The sequence below is a fragment of the Salmo trutta genome, chromosome 36, assembly GCF_901001165.1.
Source record: "Salmo trutta chromosome 36, fSalTru1.1, whole genome shotgun sequence".
NCBI classification, from domain to species: Eukaryota; Metazoa; Chordata; class Actinopteri; order Salmoniformes; family Salmonidae; genus Salmo; species Salmo trutta.
In genome coordinates, this window is record NC_042992.1 from 18,143,215 (window position 1) to 18,165,748 (window position 22,534).

The window sequence follows — 22,534 nt, forward strand, 5'->3', positions numbered from 1 at the left end:
CTATTTGATTCTCACCATAACATTTTAAATGTCATTACACAAAGAGCACCTCCACCTCCTCTTCACCCCCTGTGTAGTAGGCCTGTGGTAGGACTAGGTCCTTCACCCCAAGACAGGATTTATGAAAATTAAAAAGATATTGTACAAATGATTTAGAGCCCAGTGGAGCCCAGTGCATAACATATGAACGTATTTTGCAACACAATTCCATAATTAGGCTTTTGTGTCATTAGTAGAAGGCTATTGTAACAACTAATTGAGACCTACTTTATGTTTGCGCCACTAGAAAAATACAACCCAGCATCCCATGCTGACCGGTATTGATCCCTGGTGTAACCGATGTGAAATGGCTAGTTAGTTAGCGGTGGTGCGCGCTAATAGCGTTTCAATCGGTGACGTCACTTGCTCTGAGACCTGAAGTGGTTGTTCCCCTTGTGTTGCAAGGGCTGTGGCTTTTGTGGTGCGATGGGTAACGATGCTTCGTGGGTGTCAGTTGTTGATGTGTGCAAGGGTCCCTGGTTCGAGCCCGGGTTGGGGCGAAGAGAGGGACGGAACCTACACTGTTACATTGATGCGGTTGACCCGGATCATTGGTTGCTGCGGAAAAGGAGGAGGTCAAAAGGGGGGTGAGTGTAACTGATGTGAAATGGCTAGTTAGTTAGCGGTGGTGCACGCTAATAGCGTTTCAATCGGTGACGTCACTTGCTCTGAGACCTGAAGTGGTTGTTCCCCTTGCGTTGCAAGGGCCGCGGCTTTTGTGGCGCGATGGGTAACGATGCTTCAGGTTGGGGCGAAGAGAGGGACGGAACCTACACTGTTACATTGGCATGACTGGGACCTGCTGCTCTACTCTGGATGAAACAATAGCAGAAGTGCCACCCCCATGCACTTAACACACATTCCTCGTTTTGCTAAGTTCGCCGTATTGTATATTGCTCTCAGTAAAAAAACGATGTTTATGGTCATTAGCACAGAATACGAGCCTGGTCTCATAGACTAGACGTAACATAGTAAATGTAAACACTCAACTTAGTATGATATGTTACGTTTAGTATGGTTACATAAGACAGATAGTTACAAACCTTTTATTCAGTGGGCTAAATCAGGGTCACACAGAGAATTTCTTGGTATTCTTAAAACAATCTATTTGAAACAAAAGTATACACCTCACACACATGGTTATGGGATCAACAAAAAGAAGACACTTCTACCATGTCAGATATAGAGGTGAAATGTATTACATTTTGAGTTTGCATCCCAATATTACACTTTATATACATCACAGAAGACTGAAATATAACAAAACTGTTTGACATAGAAACACAGAATTCTCTGCAGGTTTTCTGAAATAATGTTTATTCATTATTAAAAGAATTTCAGAATTAGTAAACAGCAGCATACCATCCTGCATCCCACTGCTGGATTGCCCATTAAGCTAAGCAGTGTTGTACCTGGATGGGAGACCAGATGCTGCTAGAAGTGGTGCTGGAGGGCCAGTAGGAGGCACTCTTTCCTCTGGTCTAAAAAAATATTGCATGGATTGGGGACATTGCCCTGTGTAAAGTGCAGTCCTTTAGATGTCAAGATAAACAGCTGTTCAGACTCTCTGTGGTCGCTAAAGAGTAGGGCTGTTAACCTGTTGTTCTGGCCATCGTACCATCATGGCCACCTAATCATCCCCAGCTTCCAAATGGCTCATTCATCCCCCCTCCTCTCCCCTGTAACCATTCCCCAATTCGTTGCCATAAATGAGAATGTGTCTCGGTCAATTTACCTGGTAAAATAAGGGTAAAAAAAAGTATGTTCATAACAAATTACTAAAAGTGTTATTAAGAATGTTATTGTATTTAGACTGTTAATGCAAGTACAGAGTACATTCATGCATATGCATATAACGTGAGATAACGCCCACTATGTTTTTATTTTCTCCTTTAAATCGAAAACCCCAGCCCTTTATGCAAATCGCTCATCCCGTCAGCGGAAGCTGGCTGTAAGCTTATTTCCGACAGATATTCCTTTAAAGCTGTGGCTTGACTGCAAGACGTCCCAGAGGATCCAGTCGATGCACCAATACAAAAATACCTTTCGAGGGGACGTAAACATTATATCTCAACAGTAACGAACGAAGGAAAGAGATACCGATAACTGGGTAAGCATAGGGCATGTTTTAACAGATGACATTATTATAATTTACCAGCTCAATCATCTCAGTTTTCTTGCTGCATCAGAAGGTTTCGCTCGACTAACCGTCAGCTATGCTATGCACTTGTGTAAAAAGCAACATCGAAATGCCTGCAAGTTCCGTGGTAGGCTATAATAAACGCGTTTCCATATGTAGTATTGTTACTACACTCTACTGGAATGAACTGACGACCTCAAGTTTGTTGATAACATTGAATACACAGCGGGATGAATTAATACATCTGAGTGCTCGTGCAACTGTTGACGATGGATGCACTTGACAGTAGCGCTAGAGGGTAATTATTGGGCACTTGCAATTACAAATGGTCATGTTAACCTTTTCATATAAATATTTCAAAAGCACTTGTTCCTTATTCCACGAGACCTGTTACTCTTTTCTACCGCGGCATCTAGTTCAACCGTACAGGTCCGGTGCGCCTATGAAACGTAAAGGCAATGTTTTGCAATTGCAAAACTTTTTTTCATACATTAATAATATCATTTGAAATTGAGAGTAATGTTTTGGCATGGAATTAATACAAAGATGCACCAGAAAAATGGTTTGCTGCCCATTCTTTTGGTTGAAATTATGTTATGCAATTGCAATCAATCAATTTAGCATGATGCATGTGTCAGGAGGTTTGAAGCAATTTATGAGCAAAGTACATAGCCGTTTTCATAACTGTCAAATCAAACCAGTTAATAATACAGTAATAGCAACCAAGTGTGTTTGTCGACCAGTATGTCGAAATACAGTGGTATCGCTAGTTTTTACTCTTCAGCGTAACTGAATGTGAGTCGATGTCATGTGTGCATCATGTGAGTCTGTATTTATTGCAGAGTCCAGGTTCACGTCAGGGAAGTGGTGGATATTAAAATCCGATGTAAATCGCTCTTTGCTGAGTGAGATGCAAACCAGAAGGGTAGAGAGAGCCTGTGGTATGTTTATCTCCTATGAGGATTACCCAAGTTCCCCAAGGGTGGTGGTGCACCAGGTGCTCTTTGCTTTTCACACTGCTTTCCTGAAATGTGTGTTAGCTAACCTTGCCACTATGGATAATTTGTCTTTTGCAGGTGCCAAGAAGACAGCTGCTCCTCTTTTCCAAAAGGACGAGGCGCACAACGTCTTTGGAACAACTGCTGTTGCATGCAGTCATCTGCAGAGGTTACTGTATGAAGCTTTTAAGGCCTTTTTGGTGAGTCTGTCTGGATGTTTTTATAACTCATTCGTTTTTCGATTATTCAGGTTAGATACAAGATGCAGACCATGTAGATACACACACACACACATCTACAAACACCCTTTCAGACACTCTCCTGAGCGCTAATCTGGTCCGATCTGGTTTCAGCCCGTGACTGCGTGTGGACGCATGTCATGAAGAGAAACCTTTACTTCCCATGAATGGTATTGATCACTAAACACTCCCGCTGGCTCAGCAGTCGCTCTCACAACACAGCAAAGACACGGGGAACCACATACACTTGTTCTTATTCGTTACAGACTGTCTATGTTGCGTCAGCACCCCTGAATAAAGCAAACTACGACACAAGACAGAAAGGTTACATTGGAGCATGAGCATAGGCTACTAAAGTTGAAATGTTCTTCCTTTCATAACCCCAAAGATCACTGGACTGCACTCACACACAACTTGTCCCTCCGGCTCTGTTTCTTATTGCAGCTTAAAACTGCTGATTAAAACTTTCTGGCTGACTGCTCCACGCTGAGGCTTGTGAAATCACCTTAAATGGGTGAAACACAGCTCTTAAAAACAATTCTACATTTCACTTTTGGCTATCTTATGTTGTCTTTGGTAGTTTGCTTCTGACAAGGCCTAATTCTTTTGATTTAAGGGTGTGACTATATCATTTCATCAGCATCATACATTGACAGTGAGTTTAGAAAAAGTAGCCCTAGGCCTATATTTGGAATATTCTACTACTTGTTTGATGTGGAAGACATCAGATATTACGGGCATATCATCCAGATGATTACAATATTATAGTTATTATAATAATCCTAATTATGACGGTCAGTGTTGTTGTGCATGTCATCCTAACATCATAACACACACTTCAGTGTGAATCCCAGCTTTGTCATTAACAAAGATATTGACCACAGATAACCCCACCCACCTCACTGAGATCCCAACAGAGCTTCCAAGTACAGGACACTGTGTGTCTTGAATTACACAGTCTATTTGTGCAGTGTGGTGTGAGTTTTTCTCAACAGTCTTCTTTTATCCCTGTCGGCTTTCTCTTGTGAAGTTGTGTGACGTCATTCTAGTCCACTCTAGGCTCAGTAGGCCTTATATGGGATGTTGTTCAACCACAATAGAATATTGGATTAAAGTCAGGCAAAAGAAAACTCATTTTGTTTACTGTTCATGTCACAGTGACGGCTGAGAGAGAGCAGATCTGACTCCGGCCAGGCAGCCACATTGTTGGAGCTCGAGCACATTCAATATCTAAATCGATATCAGATAACATGCATGCAGTATGATGCCACTGAGGTTTAATAATAGCCCTGGTTCTAATGCAGAGGGCAGCTACACTATGCTCCTGATCTGTCCTGTCTGACATGGCAGCTACTTCATTCTGGTTCTAATGCAGAGGGCAGCTACACTATGCTCCTGATCTGTCCTGTCTGACATGGCAGCTACTTCATTCTGGTTCTAATGCAGAGGGCAGCTACAATATGCTCCTGATCTGTCCTGTCTGACATGGCAGCTACTTCATTCTGGTTCTAATGCAGAGGGCAGCTACAATATGCTCCTGATCTGTCCTGTCTGACATGGCAGCTACTTCATTCTGGTTCTAATGCAGAGGGCAGCTACAATATGCTCCTGATCTGTCCTGTCTGCCATGGCAACTACTTCATTCTGGTTCTAATGCAGAGGGCAGCTACACTATGCTCCTGATCTGTCCTGTCTGCCATGGCAGCTACTTCATTCTGGTTCTAATGCAGAGGGCAGCTACACTATGCTCCTGATCTGTCCTGTCTGCCATGGCAGCTACTTCATTCTGGTTCTAATGCAGAGGGCAGCTACAATATGCTCCTGATCTGTCCTGTCTGCCATGGCAACTACTTCATTCTGGTTCTAATGCAGAGGGCAGCTACACTATGCTCCTGATCTGTCCTGTCTGACATGGCAACTACTTCATTCTGGTTCTAATGCAGAGGGCAGCTACAATATGCTCCTGATCTGTCCTGTCTGCCATGGCAACTACTTCATTCTGGTTCTAATGCAGAGGGCAGCTACACTATGCTCCTGATCTGTCCTGTCTGACATGGCAACTACTTCATTCTGGTTCTAATGCAGAGGGCAGCTACACTATGCTCCTGATCTGTCCTGTCTGACATGGCAACTACTTCATTCTGGTTCTAATGCAGAGGGCAGCTACACTATGCTCCTGATCTGTCCTGTCTGCAATGGCAACTACTTCATTGAGTGTCATGCTTTGTACTGTTTGCAAGTGGTCTTGTCACACAGTAGTTATAGACCTTGGTCTGTAATAGTTATTATAAAACTAGGTATATAGTTATTATAGACCATGTTATAGACCAGGGGTATTCAAATCTTACCCTATGATGTCTAGACTACTGCTGGTTTTCTGTTCTACCTGATGAAAATGCATAATTGCACCCACCTGGTCTCCCAGGTCTAAATCACTCCCTGTTTAGAGGGATAGAATTTAAAAAAGCAGTGGAACTGGCTTCGAGGTCCAGATAAAAATGTGACGTTTTTACACCCTAGTCAGTTTTGATGAGTTTGACAGATGAACAAGTATTCAAATTCAACATGAGTTGAGGCAAAGCCACAGAGATCAAATCACATTTTATTTGTCACATGCGTCAATTTTTTTTTTAAATTGAGCCTTTATTTAACTAGGCAAGTCAGTTAAGAACAAATTCTTATTAAAACCTCTCTGGGCTAGGTGGGACGCAACTCAACAGCCAGTTCAGAGCCTACTCAACAGCCAGTTGAATCCCGTGGCGCGTTATTCAAATACCTTAGAAATGCTATTACTTCAATTTCTCAAACATATGACTATTTTACAGCATTTTAAAGACAAGACTCTCGTTAATCTAACCACACTGTCCGATTTCAAAAAGGCTTTACAACGAAAGTAAAACATTAGATTATGTCAGCAGAGTACCCAGCCAGAAATAATCAGACACCCATTTTTCAAGCTAGCATATAATGTCACATAAACCCAAACCACAGCTAAATGCAGCACTAACCTTTGATGATCTTCATCAGATGACAATCTTATGACATTATGTTATACAATACATGCATGTCTGTTCAATCAAGTTCATATTTATATCAAAAACCAGCTTTTTACATTAGCAGGTGACTAGCATGTGACTAGCATTCCCACCGAACACTTCCGGTGAATTTACTAAATTACTCACGATAAACGTTCACAAAAAACATAACAATTATTTTAAGAATTATAGATACAGAACTCCTCTATGCACTCGATATGTCCGATTTTAAAATAGCTTTTCGGTGAAAGCACATTTTGCAATATTCTAAGTAGATAGCCCGGCATCACAGGGCTAGCTATTTAGACACCCAGCAAGTTTAGCATTCACCAAAGTCAGATTTACTATAAGAAAAATGTTATTACCTTTGCTGTCTTCGTCAGAATGCACTCCCAGGACTTCTACTTCAATAACAAATGTTGGTTTGGTCCCAAATAATCCATTGTTATATCCAAATAGCGGCGTTTTGTTCGTGCGTTCAAGACACTATCCGAAAGGGTAAATAAGGGTTACGAGCACGGCGCATTTCGTGACAAAAAAATTCTAAATATTCCATTACCGTACTTCGAAGCATGTCAACCGCTGTTTAAAATCAATTTTTATGCCATTTTTCTCGTAAAAAAAGCGATAATATTCCGACCGGCAAAGCCTGTTTACATTCAACGAGAGAGAAAGTAAAAGCATGGGATCCCCTCGTGCACGAGCCTTAGTCTGATGGCCCTCTGATCGGCCACTATCCAAACGCGCTAATGTGTTTCAGCCTGGGGCTCCCTCGATATCATTCAGCTTTTTCCCGGGTTCTGAGAGCCTATGGGAGCCGTAGGAAGTGTCACGTTACAGCAAAGATCCTCAGTCTTCAATAAAAAGAGCCAAGATGAACAAGAACTTGTCAGACAGGCCACTTCCTGTTCAGAATCTTCTCAGGTTTTTGCCTGCCATATGAGTTCTGTTATACTCACAGACACCATTCAAACAGTTTTAGAAACTTTAGGGTGTTTTCTATCCAAAGCCAATAATTATATGCATATTCTAGTTACTGGGCAGGAGTAGTAACCAGATTAAATCGGGTACGTTTTTTATCCGGCCGTGTAAATACTGCCCCCTAGCCCTAACAGGTTAACAATGACGGCCTACACCGGCCAAACCCGGACGACGCTGGGCCAATTGTGCGCCCCCATTGTGATACAGCCTGGAATCAAACCAGGGTGTCTGTAGTGATGCCTCAAGCACTGAGATGCAGTGCCTTAAACCGCTGCGCCACTTGGGAGCCCAAGTGTAGACTTTACCGTGAAATGCTTACTTATGAGCCCTTTCCCAACAATTCAGTTAAAAAGTAAGAAAATAGTTACATACTAAAATAACAGTAACGAGGCTATATATAGGCTATATACAAGGAGTACCAGTTCCGAGTCAGTGTACTGGGGTATGAGGTAGTTGGGGTGATTGAGTGTAGTAGTATGTACATGTAGGTTTGGTTAGGTGAATGATTGAAGTACTATGTACATCTAGCTAGGGGCTGAAAAGCAGAAAATCCAGGTAGCCATTTGGTTAACTGTTCAGCAGTCTTATGGCTTTGGGGTAGAAGCTGTTCAGGAGCCTCTTGGTCCCAGACTTGGTGCTCCGCCACCGCTTGCCGTTTTGGTAGCAGAGAGAACAGACTGGGACTTGGGTGGCTGGATTCTTTGACAATTTTTAGGGTCTTCCTGACACCGCCTGGTATTGAGGTCCTGGATGACGGGGAGCTTAGCCCCAGTGATGTACTGGGCCGTACGCACTACCCGGATGCTGAGCAGTTGCCATTTGATTCAGTCCGTCGACATGCTCTCAATGGTGCAGCTGTAGAACCTTTTGAGCATCTGAGGGCCCATGCCAAATATGTTCAGCCTCCTGAGGGGGAAGAGGTGTTGCTGTGCCCTCTTCACAATTGTGTTGGTGTGTTTTGTTTCTTCCACATTGTGTGCACGTGATAAATGACATTGCTCTCTCTTTTCCTCTGCATATGACCAGTTAGCAGGCGTCTCTACAGAGCAGAGGCTCTGCCTTATTCCTGGGCTGCCTTCCTGGCTGGGTGCTCCTCTAATGATATTTAAAGGACCTCTCAATAATGCACAACGCCTGCTAATAATAGACTAGGTCACAGTGAAGGAGGCCTTTCAGGACGAGCCTCAGTTTCGCTATCTCTTCTCTCTCTTGATGTGCTTGCTTTTCCCTCTCTCCACCCCTTCACACTGCTGCTGCCTGCTCATAAGATGGCCAGAGCTGTAGTTATGTTACTGCATCACAACACAAACTCAGCCAGTCCAGCTCCTTCTATGGAGCCTGCCCTGCAGCAGGAGGATTCTGCCTCAACTGAGTGTGAAAGTCTGAGAGGAGAGAGTTCATTTCGCGTTGTTCCTATCTGAGCTCAACCTTGATTCATGTTCTCTGGTTCTCAGGACTGTGATGTTTTTCAGCTATTTCACTCATGTTTGAGCTGCCCGTCTACCTGTACCACAGGAGGCTGCTGAGGGGAGGACAGCTCATAATAATGTTTGGAATGGAGTGGCATCGAACACATGGAAACAATGTGTTTGAAACTATATCATTCCAGCCATTACTGTGAACCTGTCCTCCCCAAGTATGATGCCACCTGTGCTGTGTACTACAGAACTGTACAACAGGTATAGGTCCTCTCTTCACACTGAGCAGCTACTGAGGGCCCTCCAAACAACAAACTATCTACAGGGCGCAGTTGGTTTTCTTTGTTGTGTCTGGTGATACCTGAGTATTGTTGATGATAAACCATTCAGATACTGGCAGCTTTTCTTCTCTCGTGCCCCTTTTGTAATGAGAGAAGTGGGAGGTTTTGCCCCCTCGTCTCCTGTACCCCCTCGTCTCCTGTACCCCCTCGTCTCCTGTACCCCCTCGTCTCCTGTACCCCCTCGTCTCCTGTATCCCCTCGTCTCCTGTATCCCCTCGTCTCCTGTACCCCCTCGTCTCCTGTATCCCCTCGTCTCCTGTACCCCCTCGTCTCCTGTACCCCCTCGTCTCCTGTACCCCCTCGTCTCCTGTATCCCCTCGTCTCCTGTATCCCCTCGTCTCCTGTATCCCCTCGTCTCCTGTACCCCCTCGTCTCCTGTACCCCCTCGTCTCCTGTACCCCCTCGTCTCCTGTATCCCCTCGTCTCCTGTATCCCCTCGTCTCCTGTATCCCCTCGTCTCCTGTACCCCCTCGTCTCCTGTATCCCCTCGTCTCCTGTATCCCCTCGTCTCCTGTACCCCCTCGTCTCCTGTACTCCCTCGTCTCCTGTATCCCCTCGTCTCCTGTATCCCCTCGTCTCCTGTACCCCCTCGTCTCCTGTACCCAGGAAATGACTGTGCCAGATCTGTTTGGGTGCGGTTGAGATGAGACGTGCCGTCACCATCTTTCCACATAGGTAGATCACTGTTCATTTAGTGATGAATGGATGATTTTCAAGATACTGGTTTTGCTTTGTAATTCAGTTGAATGTGCACTTGTTAGTGAGATAGGATAACCATCATTATTTTTGTGTTGAGCATTGTCAACTGTCCATGGTTTAGAGGAATAGATAGGATGTGAAGATGACAGTTTTCACACAGACACCTGAGCATGGAGATATAATCTATTTCTATGCACCTGAGTGTGATGTTTGACATGGATCTGTCACGGAACATTGTCACGGAACATTGTCACATGGAGCACCAGGGCAGCATACTCTGAGGACTGATTTTAAGAAATTAAATATGGATTTTACTAATCTCTTTCCCGTCTTACCACTCACAGCTTTGCCAGCTGTCTCCTGCTATGTCAACTGAGGATGGAAGTCAACATTTGTGTTTATTTAGTGACCCGTGGGCTTGGTTTTCTAATAACCTGACCTCGGTTGCATTTCTCTTCTGGTCTTAAGATTTACTATAACTCAGTTGGTCGAGCATTAGATTTACTGTAACTTAGTTGGTCGAGCATTAGATTTACTGTAACTCAGTTGGTCGAGCATTAGATTTACTGTAACTCAGTTGGTCGAGCATTAGATTTACTGTAACTCAGTTGGTTGAGCATGTATTGTATACTGTTTTTTTGTGGTGTGGTTTTCCTATAAGCCCATGGGCTTCCAACCACACCTGCACACCTTTTTCGGTTTTTATTTGTTTTTATCTCTATTGTTGCCTATCACTTGTTTTTAAATAATTAAATGCCAGGATGGTGGGTTCAATTCCCAGGACCACCCATACAACTTTAGGTCGCTTTATATAGGAGTGTCTAATAATTGCCATATACATTATATAAGGGAAAGGGGGATACCTAGTCAGTTGTCCAACTGAATGTATTCAACTGAAATGTGTCTTCAGCATTTAACCCAACTCTGAATCAGAGAGGTGCAGGGGGCTGCCTTAATCAACATCCATGTCTTCGGCGCCCGGGGAACAGTGGGTTAATTGCCATGTTCAGGAGAAGAACGACAGATTTTTATCTTGTCAGCTCGGGGATTCGCTCCAGCAACCTTCCGGTTACTGAACCAACGCTCTAACCACTAGGCTACCTGTCGCCATATATATTAGCTGCATGATATTCTTTACATATTCTTGTTCAGTGGGAGTTTATAAGAACCAGTTTATCAAAAAATGTATGGTATTGGTTTAAATATGCTGTTATTTCAACCTCCTCAGACAAATAGTCACAATCTATTAATCAAACTTCAAGAGCTCTGTATCTATCTTGTTTCCTGGTTGCACCTACTGTACTACAGTGTACCTGTTTGTCAGCTGTTAAGTAACACTCTGGACTTCAACAGGCTGGGATGGGATAGGTGTTGTCCTGTGTCGAGCATGCCTGGACAACTGGGATTAAATAGCGCAGAGGGTATTAGGATAGGGAAAAAGGGTTATCTGTAGCTGAAGTTCCTGGAGTTGTTGTCACCACCAGGCTCTGGGAAAACCAGTTAAGGTACCTTTCACCATACCAAATAGCCAGGATGAGATGGGAAGTTGCATTGAATGGTGCATGCAGTAACACCACTTTAGTGTTAATCTTTAGTCTTATAAAACATTAAGAACACCTGCTCGTTCCATGACATTGACTAACCAGGTGAATCCAGGTGAAAGCTATGATCCCTTATTGATGTTACCTGGTAAATACACTTCAAATCAGTGTAGATGAGTGGGAGGTGACAGGTTAAAGTAGGATTTTTAAGCCTTGACATGGATTGTGTATGTGTGCCATTCAGATGGTGAATGGGCAAGACAAAATATTTAAGTGCCTTTCAACGGGATATGGTAGTAGGTGCCAGGCGCACCGGTTTGTGCCAAGAACTGCAACGCTGCTGGGTTTTTCACGCTCAACAGTTTCCCGTATGTATCAAGAATGGTCTATCACCCAAAGAACATCCAGCCAACTTGACACAACTGTGGGAAGCATTGGAGTCAACATGAGCCAGCATCCCTGTGGAACACTTTCAACACATTGCAGAGTCCACACCCAACGAATTGAGGCTGTTCTGAGGGCAAAAGGGGGGTGTACAACGCCATATTAGGAAGGTGTTCCTGATGTTTGGTATACTTTTATATACTGTGTATATAAAATAAATTTATTTGAAGAATCTATAGTCCCACTATATCAATTCCATGTTGATTTTGAAGGCAGGCTATGTGAGACTCCTGCCGGGCCGTTGCATTTGTTGTTGTAGGTAGCTAGTAGCTGATTCTACACACAGGCTGCAGTTGATTCTCACGGCTGTGTATGCGTAACCTAACGTAGCAGGAGTAAAATAAACACCTGAAACTAGATCCCCTACATACTGGTCTTGACGAGAAGAAACGAAACTGTCGGGAGGTTCTCTTCTGCGATGTTTAATGGAGGAGGAGTTAATATGGAGTAGGGATGCACCGATTTTACATTTTTGGCCGATTCCGATATTTTCCTTGCCAAAAAAAAAACGATACCGATAACTTATATTTGACATTTTAGCAGCCTTTTAAGCATTCTAGTACAGTTAAATAGTTGAAACAAAGTGTAATTTGTTCAGTAAGGAACAGATTGTTTAAACATTTGTAAATTAGAAAAATTACACATCCATGAATGTATTTTATCACACAACAGACACAAATATTTTAGCTGCCCCGCATTACGAAGATGGTTAAGTTGTTGGTGGCTCTTCTTACTATCCAATCTTGACTGAATGGAGAAACTTACATGTTTTGAAAGAAATATTGGTTTAAACTAAAATGCAGTTAATCATTTTAGCTTTAACTGTTTGGAAAAAAGTACTGTCTCTAGGCTGTCATAAACTGCTATAAATGGCACAACTTAAACTTTTCAAATGTGCTCAACTGACTTGACGAGTAAAATGAGAGAAATTTACAACACATCTCATCTTTCATTTAGGAAATAAAAAAATAAAACAACACAACTGCTTTGTTTTAAATGAAATGAAAATCTTGGCCATTGTGCTTAGTCAATGTTTTCCAGTGCCATTAGATTTACATTTACATTTACATTTAAGTCTTTTAGCAGACGCTGTTATCCAGAGCGACTTACAAATTGGTGCATTCACCTTATGATATCCAGTGGAACAACCACTTTACAATAGTGCATCTAAATCTTTTAAGGGGGGGGGTTAGAAGGATTACTTTATCCTATCCCAGGTATTCCTTGAAGAGGTGGGGTTTCAGGTGTCTCCGGAAGGTGGTGATTGACTCCGCTGTCCTGGCGTCGTGAGGGAGCTTGTTCCACCATTGGGGTGCCAGAGCAGCGAACAGTTTTGACTGGGCTGAGCGGGAACTGTGCTTCCTCAGAGGTAGGGAGGCGAGCAGGCCAGAGGTGGATGAACGCAGTGCCCTTGTTTGGGTGTAGGGCCTGATCAGAGCCTGAAGGTACGGAGGTGCCGTTCCCCTCACAGCTCCGTAGGCAAGCACCATGGTCTTGTAGCGGATGCGAGCTTCAACTGGAAGCCAGTGGAGAGAGCGGAGGAGCGGGGTGACGTGAGAGAACTTGGGAAGGTTGAACACCAGACGGGCTGCGGCGTTCTGGATGAGTTGTAGGGGTTTAATGGCACAGGCAGGGAGCCCAGCCAACAGCGAGTTGCAGTAATCCAGACGGGAGATGACAAGTGCCTGGATTAGGACCTGCGCCGCTTCCTGTGTGAGGCAGGGTCGTACTCTGCGAATGTTGTAGAGCATGAACCTACAGGATCGGGTCACCGCCTTGATGTTAGTGGAGAACGACAGGGTGTTGTCCAGGGTCACGCCAAGCACTCTGGGAGGAGGACACAAGGGAGTTGTCAACCGTGATGGCGAGATCATGGAACGGGCAGTCCTTCCCCGGGAGGAAGAGCAGCTCCGTCTTGCCGAGGTTCAGCTTGAGGTGGTGATCCGTCATCCACACTGATATGTCTGCCAGACATGCAGAGATGCGATTCGCCACCTGGTTATCAGAAGGGGGAAAGGAGAAGATTAATTGTGTGTCGTCTGCATAGCAATGATAGGAGAGACCATGTGAGGATATGACAGAGAAATAGTGACTTGGTGAATAGCGAGAATAGGAGAGGGCCTAGAACAGAGCCCTGGGGGACACCAGTGGTGAGAGCACGTGGTGCGGAGACAGATTCTCGCCACGCCACCTGGTAGGAGCGACCTGTCAGGTAGGACGCAATCCAAGCGTGGGCCGCGCCGGAGATGCCCAGCTCGGAGAGGGTGGAGAGGAGGATCTGATGGTTCACAGTATCAAAGGCAGCAGATAGGTCTAGAAGGATGAGAGCAGAGGAGAGAGAGTTAGCTTTAGCAGTGCGGAGAGCCTCCGTGACACAGAGAAGAGCAGTCTCAGTTGAATGCCCAGTCTTGAAACCTGACTGATTAGGATCAAGAAGGTCATTCTGAGAGAGCTAGCAGGAGAGCTGGCCAAGGACGGCACGTTCAAGAGTTTTGGAGAGAAAAGAAAGAAGGGATACTGGTCTGTAGTTGTTGACATCGGAGGGATCGAGTGTAGGTTTTTTCAGAAGGGGTGCAACTCTCGCTCTCTTGAAGACGGAAGGGACGTAGCCAGCGGTCAAGCATGAGTTGATGAGCGAGGTGAGGTAGGGGAGAAGGTCTCCGGAAATGGTCTGGAGAAGAGAGGAGGGGATAGGGTCAAGTGGGCAGGTTGTTGGGCGGCCGGCTGTCACAAGACGCGAGATTTCATCTGGAGAGAGAGGGGAGAAGATTAGATGGCTGGGTTACAATATGACTGCCCATTTACAATTTTAACATTTGGGGGAGGTTTTCTTCACAAAGAGGACCAGCTTGGCTTTGTCACGAGAGTCTGTTTCTTTTTTGTCTACAATGTGTGAAGCTGCACTGAAAAAGCGCTCACTGTCCACACTAGTACAGGGAGCACCAAGATACTTGTGCGCAGCTTTAGCTAGGATGGGGAAACGGTGCTTGTTACTTCTCCAGTTTCTAAGTGCATCTTCATTCCTGGGAATAGTAGGTCCTGTCAGGTATCCTAGGATCTGTAGATAAGTTCATCTTCATTCCTGGGAATAGTAGGTTCTGTCAGGTATCCTAGGATCTGTAGATAAGTTCATCTTCATTCCTGGGAATAGTAGGTTCTGTCAGGTATCCTAGGATCTGTAGATAAGTTCATCTTCATTCCTGGGAATAGTAGGTCCTGTCAGGTATCCTAGGATCTGTAGATAAGTACATCTTAATTCCTGGGAATAGTAGGTTCTGTCAGGTATCCTAGGATCTGTAGATAAGTACATCTTCATTCCTGGGAATAGTCGGTTCTGTCAGGTATCCTAGGATCTGTAGATAAGTTCATCTTCATTCCTGGGAATAGTAGGTTCTGTCAGGTATCCTAGGATCTGTAGATAAAGGGGAGGGGGGGTTAGTACATTTAATACAACATATTGCATTATTCTTGCATTCCAAAGGATCGTTAGGCATAGATCAACATTGGCAAATGTTGGCCGATGTAGTAACAGAAAATTAAAAATACAACGCTTCTCTCTGACACACACACTGACCAAAAAGTTATTTTGTTGGCATTTATGTATGGCCCCATTACCAGTAAAACATAATCAAAACCTATTTCTTTCACTTGCTGTGCTGTTTCGTTGTTCAGTCGTTTCATTCTCAACCAGGATTTCATCATACATGTCAAGCAGTTTCAGCCATGTCTGTTCGTGGACTCTTCTGTTGTGGGTCTTCTTCTTCGGTGTGCACTGTCACTGTCTATTTCCATCTTGTCCAGCTGTGTCTAACATTTCACGTAAACCCTGTTTCTTGTCTGTATCGAAGTAGCGGTCCTTGTACCTAGCGTCTGCAGCAGACGTGATACCCTCTGTCATGGCATTGAAACGTCTGCTAAACAAAACTGCCGACACAGACTGTGGGGTTAACTTGAAAAAGTACTTTACTAGACACTGTGAACAAGCAATTCGGTGGAATTCTCTCTAGAGTACTCTCTAGAGTACTCTCTCTAGAGTTTTAACCCCACTGTCTGTCTGCAGTTTTGTTGATCAGGCGTTTCAATGCCATGACAGAGGGTATCACGTCTGCTGCAGACACAGTTGAAAAGCGTATTTCTCCAGTCAGTAGTTTGAATGGCACTAGGAGTGTGCTCATGTTTTCAATGAGGGTCCGCTGGTTTGTACGGATTGTTGCAGGTAACTCCTAATCGGCTGCGTACCCGCCAAGCACTCGTTTTTGTTCCAGCAGGCTCTCTATCATGTAAAGTACTGTTCCATCTGGTGGAAACGTCTTGCGTAAGCCTTTTCACTCCAAGCTGTTCCTGTATTGCTTGCCTACAAGCAATACAGATCATTTATTCGTTCGACATGGTGGTATCTTTGTGTCGGTAAAATTATTTATGTGGTTAATGGCTGTGGAAACGCCTTTATGCGCAAATATTGATATAATAAACAACATATCATAGTAAATTTGGAGTCACACGATGATATAGTGTGTGGTCCTCCCACTACGACTCGGGGAAACCATGAAGTTTATTAGGCTACAGATGAAATAAGTTATGATGAACTTTGCAGGGTGGTGAAAGTGCACGTTGATGAGCTTGATGCTGCTTTCCAATAAATATCCAGGGTCTTATTCTGGAGATGATGAGGATCGATGCTTAACCTCTTGCGTATATCCTACCACTGGGGGCGCCACAGCGCATTTTGGAAAAAATTTGTTCCCATTTTCAACGGCCTACTAATCAAACTCAGAAGCTAGGACATGCATATACTTATTTTATATGGATAGAAAACACCCTAAAGTTTCTAAAACTGTTTGAATGGTGTCTGTGAGTATAACAGAACTCATATGGCAGTCAAAACCCCGAGACCGATTGAACCAGGAAGTGGGATTCTGAATTGTGGACTCGACTTCACAGCCTTCCCTGTAATTCACAACGTGAAAAAATTATAATTGAGCACTTTCCAGTGCATCCACTAGATGTCCCCAGTCTTTACAAAGTGTTTTGAGGCTTCTACAGTCGAAACTCAGTGTAGGAGACGATGTGGCAATTGGTCACAGTAGGAGGGCCATCAGCATTGTGACGTCGGTGGCCGTGTCTGCCCCCACCTTTGGAAACGTTTTGAAACACAATGAAATCGTCCCACTCGAATCTTATTGGCTCTCTTGTTGAAACAGGCCCTGAAGATTAATGTTATACAACGTTTGACATGTTTGAACGAACCTAACGGAGGGAAAATAGTAATTTTTCGTTAGCCAAGTGCTGCGCACGGATCAACATTTGGTTATAGCCTTAGGACGCGCTAACAACAGCAAGCTAATGGAACATAAAGGATGGACTTTTTCGACCGAAAATACATTTGTCGTGGGATTCCTGGAAGTGCTTTCTGATGAAGACAACTAAAGGTGAGGGATTATTGGCAATATTATACAAGATCAGATGTGATGTGCGATTGTTCCAAGATGGCGACGAGCTAGGCTTTCTAGCTCATTTTCTGAGTATCGCATCCCCTTTTATCTCAAAGTGTGATTACCCTGTAAAGTTAATTTAAAATCTGTTATGACGGGTGTTTTCAAGAGATATTCATCTATAAATCTTAGATTGACAATATAAAAAAAAAAAATCGTTTTCGAATAGTAATTTATAAAATTGTAGCACTGTTTCCCAGGACGCATTTTATGGGAAAATAGTTAGTCAACGTCAGGTGCCGATGTAAAATGCTGTTTTTATATAGAAATATGACCTTTATTGAACAAAAGATTGCATGCTGTGTGTAACATGATGTCCTAGGTGTGTCATCTGATGAAGTTTGTAAAAGGTTAGTGCTGCATTTAGCTGTTTTTTTGGTTATATGTGATGCATGTGCTTGGTCGGAAAATTCATATGATGCTACTTTTACCATGTACTCCTCTAACATAATCTAATATTGTGCTTTTCCTGTAAAACCTTTTTGAAATCGGACAACGAGGGTCGATTCAAGAGAGGTGTATCTATAAAACGATATGAGACAGTCCTATATTTGAAAAAAAAAAAATATTGAATTTCGTTATGCTAATGTCGCTAGGAGTTTTTCGCTGGAAAATGATCCCGCTAACGGGATGAGAGTCTCAAGAGGTTTTAACTGCCTGACAAATAAAAAAAAATATTCTTGCTCTTATCCATAATAGTCTCATCATGTAGACTAGACCAGGAGTTCCCAAACTTTTTCACTCAGGGCCCCCCTTCCAGCATTGGGGAACATCCCACACCCCCTTTGTACGAGTGCACACACGCCACGTCTATTTCTATGGGCACAAGCACTGTTCATGACACAAACTGTTCACACCACTCTTGTAGAATTCTGCAGGTTTTAAAGATAATTTCCTGCAATTCTACACATTTTGTCATGGGGTGCAAAGAACATTTAGCAGTTTTAAAGCTCATTTTATACATTTTGCCATGTCTAATTTGTATTCATGTGATATTTGAGTGACAAAAATCTATGGCCTAAAAAAACTAAAGCTGTGTTCGAATAGCCATACTGACTACTACATACTTATGAGTGTATATACTACATACTATTAGTTCATTTTAGTATACTGTAAACGAATGGTAAAACCAATCGTAATCTTTCAGTTGAGCGTACTAGAGCTTCGCCTGTCTACCGGATGTTGATGCTGTTGCTATGCAACCTCTTGCAAGTTTGTTAGCATAACAAATTACTAGCTAAACATTTTACAATTTCAGGTGTTTGTCAATTCAATCTGGAGTGCCAGAGTGCACGATGGGCGTTCGTAAATCCAGAGCGTTGTCAGATTGTCCATCCGTAAATTCAGAGCGTTTTGCTCTCGGAGCATTCAGAGCGCACACTGGACGCTCTGGCTGAGGAGTAGGGTTGATCCGAGCGTTCAACTGCAGTCAAGCGCCCAAGCTAACTGACTAAAGTTGGCTAGCTATTTCCAGACACAAATTATATAACACTTCACTCTGACCATTTTACTCGTGCTGGTTAGGCTGTTTTCATGTTATCCAGAGCGTTGGTATCTGTCCTGCTGGAAACAATTTAAATCACACTTTTTTTTGCTAACGTTTACTGGCTCTGACTGGCCATATTCAACGGGTGATGAATATGGCCGAGAGTGCTTTGAAATCTGAGTAGATACATAATTAACAATGTCCATTTGAAACGCACAACAACTATACCACTTAGCTAAGAAGGATGTGAATAATCAAGTCAATAAATGTTGGGTAGTTAGCAGATAGTTAATATACTGTCTGGCAAGTTCGATGTATAAGTAACTAGCTAACGTACCAGTAAAGTACATACTGCTGTAAAGCTATGTGATTCGTAAGGATAGTGTAGCTAACAAATTGTCAGCCAACATAACGTGTAACGTAACTTATTTGAAAAGTTATTACTTTAATACTTTGCTCAGCATTTTCTTAACATTTGTCATAATTAGTTAAAGCAATGAATTTGTATCCGGTCTCGTCGGACTTCGGCTGCATATTTTCGGCCATTTTCATAAAATCTGAAAAGTTATGAAGCCACGCCCATTTCTGAAGAATTGCATTATGGGCCATAAAAGCACGGAAATAGTGTCCACTGCATGTATACTTTGTATTTTGGCGAATTTAGTACGACATCCGGGAACTTTTGGCATACTAACTATATCCATACTATGACCAATAAGCATACTACATACTCAATTCACGTCACAAATAGTACGGTTATGAGTATTCGAACACAGCTTAACTAAAAAAATGGGCTAGTGGATCTGGACATTTCTTAAAAGTTATAAATAGCTCTCTAAGGTATGTAATGACTAACATGACAAGAGGAACTGATGATGCACTACCTAATTTTGTTGCACCTTGTGCATTCTATTATTACAACTTTCAAGAGTAAGTTCAAAGCCGGACTGCCGCCCCACAGTTTGGGAAGCACTGGACTTGACAACCCGCACAGCCTACCCACACTTTATATGCTAGCTCTTAGCTAGAGCGCAGGTGCCAAGACCAGAGTAGGCACATTTAGCTATTTAACGCAACAGTTTTTGTGACAAAACTATCGGTAGAGTTGCAAATGCGATGGAAACACTGAACTTAAAATGTTTATTTGGTACTTGAAAGCTTAAGTGGAAAGTTACATTTTGTGTGCACTACTTCATTACGCACTGATTTTTATCCGGAACAAGTCCATTTGGGGGAAACATACCACGGGTGGGAATATGCGCATATTTCTAGAATATTCGCATAAATTCTGTCACCAATTGGATGGAAACCTAGCTACAGCTTCTTTCCATTTTCGCTCAACTGAAACATCTGGTTATTGGGGACTTGGCAGATGCTAGTGTGTGTGCATGCATGTGTGTCAGTTAGGTCAAGCCAATGCTGAGCTGGAGGTTTTGGTTTGACCTTCATCAGAGGTGCAGGTGTGTGTATCAGTAGCTATCAGAGCAGACCATGGGGTGCTGTTCTTCATGCACACTGGCCAGAATATTCTGTCCTCGTTAGGCTTAGGCCCAGCCTAACTCGTGGTGTTTTTTTTTGGGGACGTGGTTGTTATGTTGTCATGGAAAGACTGCTGCATCACCTTGAATGAGCCTGGCACGCCTGCTTGTTTTTACGTTTCAGTGCAATAGATCACTGCATGTATGTGTAACGGGAAGGTCAGGGCTGTTTCCTTTCCTAAACAAAATACTGTTGTGTAGGAGGTTTGCCGTTGGATTGTTTTGAGTTAATTGTTGTGGTGGTGTGAGAATCTACTGTGGTCTTAATGAAGATAACTGACATTGCACCACTGAGAGGATCTATGAAATGTTATTTTCTTGGATGTTTTCCCGCTTGTTATTTCTGTGGTCTTTGAATGTCCCTCTCATTTTGCTTCAGGGCCTTTCCTTCAGCTGTGGTTGATCACAGCTACTTCGGTATACACCCTAAGGGGATCAAATACCCTGACTAGGACTAAATTCCCCTTTTCCTTCAATTGATTTGTGCATTAAAAGATGTAGGCCAACATTGCAAGAGTAGTGTTTATGACATGGTTTCCTTCGAGGAGAGACTGAGAATAAGGCTAGAGGATGATTTGTGAACCATTTTGATGAGGGACTCAACGAGCTGCCCTGACCAACACCCCAGGGAGGCATTCAGCAATGCAGTTTCATCCACTGAAAGAATGTAGTCTTCTCTCTTAAAGTAAGACTCGGAAATACTTGGTAACACTACCTATTTTCCAAAGACGAAAGGCCTTCTAGGAAAGTCCACTATATGACCCTCATGATTGTATAGGCCTAGCTAGCTGTGCTTAGTGAGGTGCTGACAAGCTAGAAGGGCGGACAGACAGAGGAGGCCCACATGGAATTAGGGTGGCCAGCGTCCGTCTGCTAAATATAAAGCCAGGGATGATAGCCTTATAATAGTTGTCCTGTAAGCTGCCTTGTACCTTGCCACAACAACAGAGAATAGGTAATTGACATGGCAGTCAGGCTCCATGCCGTCTCAGCCATGTTGTTGGCTACATAGGCCTACAACATAGAGTGGAACAGTATGGTTAGTATCCAAGATAGGTCATAGGTCCACTCTAACCCTTACAGCTGATGACTTTGCATAGCATGACCTCACACATTTGACATGGAATAGCCAAAATGCCCTGGAGCATGTGTTGTTTACATGCTGTAACCATAGTTTTGTACGTTTTGACATTTCATCCTGTCACCACCTCCCTATCTAGAAAAGCATGCTCTGTTATGCAAGTTACTCAAAATATGCCACTCAAAGCAGAGAATGTTGTTTTTAGCAAATAAAATGTTATTTGTCAGAATTCTTTACCAAAACAATGTAGAGAAAGACAGCAATTCCCAAGAATGGACCTCTGAAAAATATCACAGTTGCAGTCCATTATTGAATGTTGCTGACTTCTGCCCTCTTTTTGAAGACTTCTAGTAGCCTGTCCATTTACTCAGACAAGCACTCCATTCTCACAGCGCTCTTTGGTAGCACCGGCATACCTGCATAAATTACCAACACTTGACTTGGGAATGTGCTTCATTTTTTTGTTGTCTTACAAATGAACTGGCCTCCTATGTTTTCACCTTAAAATGTCTGGATCGTTGACGCAGCAGTTTCTTCCACTGCTTTCTGTAAGGTAATTCCACCATTATACATCACAAGGCAGGGTTGTTGCTGCAGTCAGACCTCAAGCTGGTAAACCTGCTGATGGGTGATCTACATAGCACATTGTGTCACTGTGCGCGCGCGTGTGCGTGCAGAGTCTCCGCACATGCGTGTGTGTATGGCCGTATATGTGGGAGAGGGAAAGTGTATTCAGGTGAGGTTGTGCGTGTGAGGGGGATTTGTCATACTCCCTGTTCACATACGCCTTCTGTCCCAGCCTCACACACTCTCCCTCTGCTGCAGCTGTGCTACACACACACACACAATCATCATCCCTGCCACTTTGTTTAAAGTCCTACTGTATTATCTGCAGTGGGGCAGTGAGTCTCAACAAATCCATACATTTTTCTTCTAATCTGCCACTTCTCTAAGCAGGGCGGGATCTGATCTGTCTGTCTGAGCTCGAAATGAAATGGATACTGTTATGACTGATGGAATACTGTACACACAGCTACACACTGCCCTGGGATTCTCCCTTCT

General features: G+C 43.4%; 1 protein-coding gene across 1 annotated transcript in view; it reads left to right on the forward strand.

Annotated features, from left to right (window-relative positions):
• Positions 1 to 1,980: 1,980 nt before the first annotated feature.
• Positions 1,981 to 22,534, forward strand: part of LOC115175576 (solute carrier family 45 member 4) — an 80,519-nt gene continuing 59,965 nt past the window's right edge. Inside the window, exons 1-2 of the mRNA XM_029734883.1 lie at positions 1,981 to 2,149; positions 3,256 to 3,377. The gene's annotated coding sequence lies outside the window, so the exon portion shown is untranslated. The remainder of the gene's footprint in view (positions 2,150 to 3,255; positions 3,378 to 22,534) is intronic.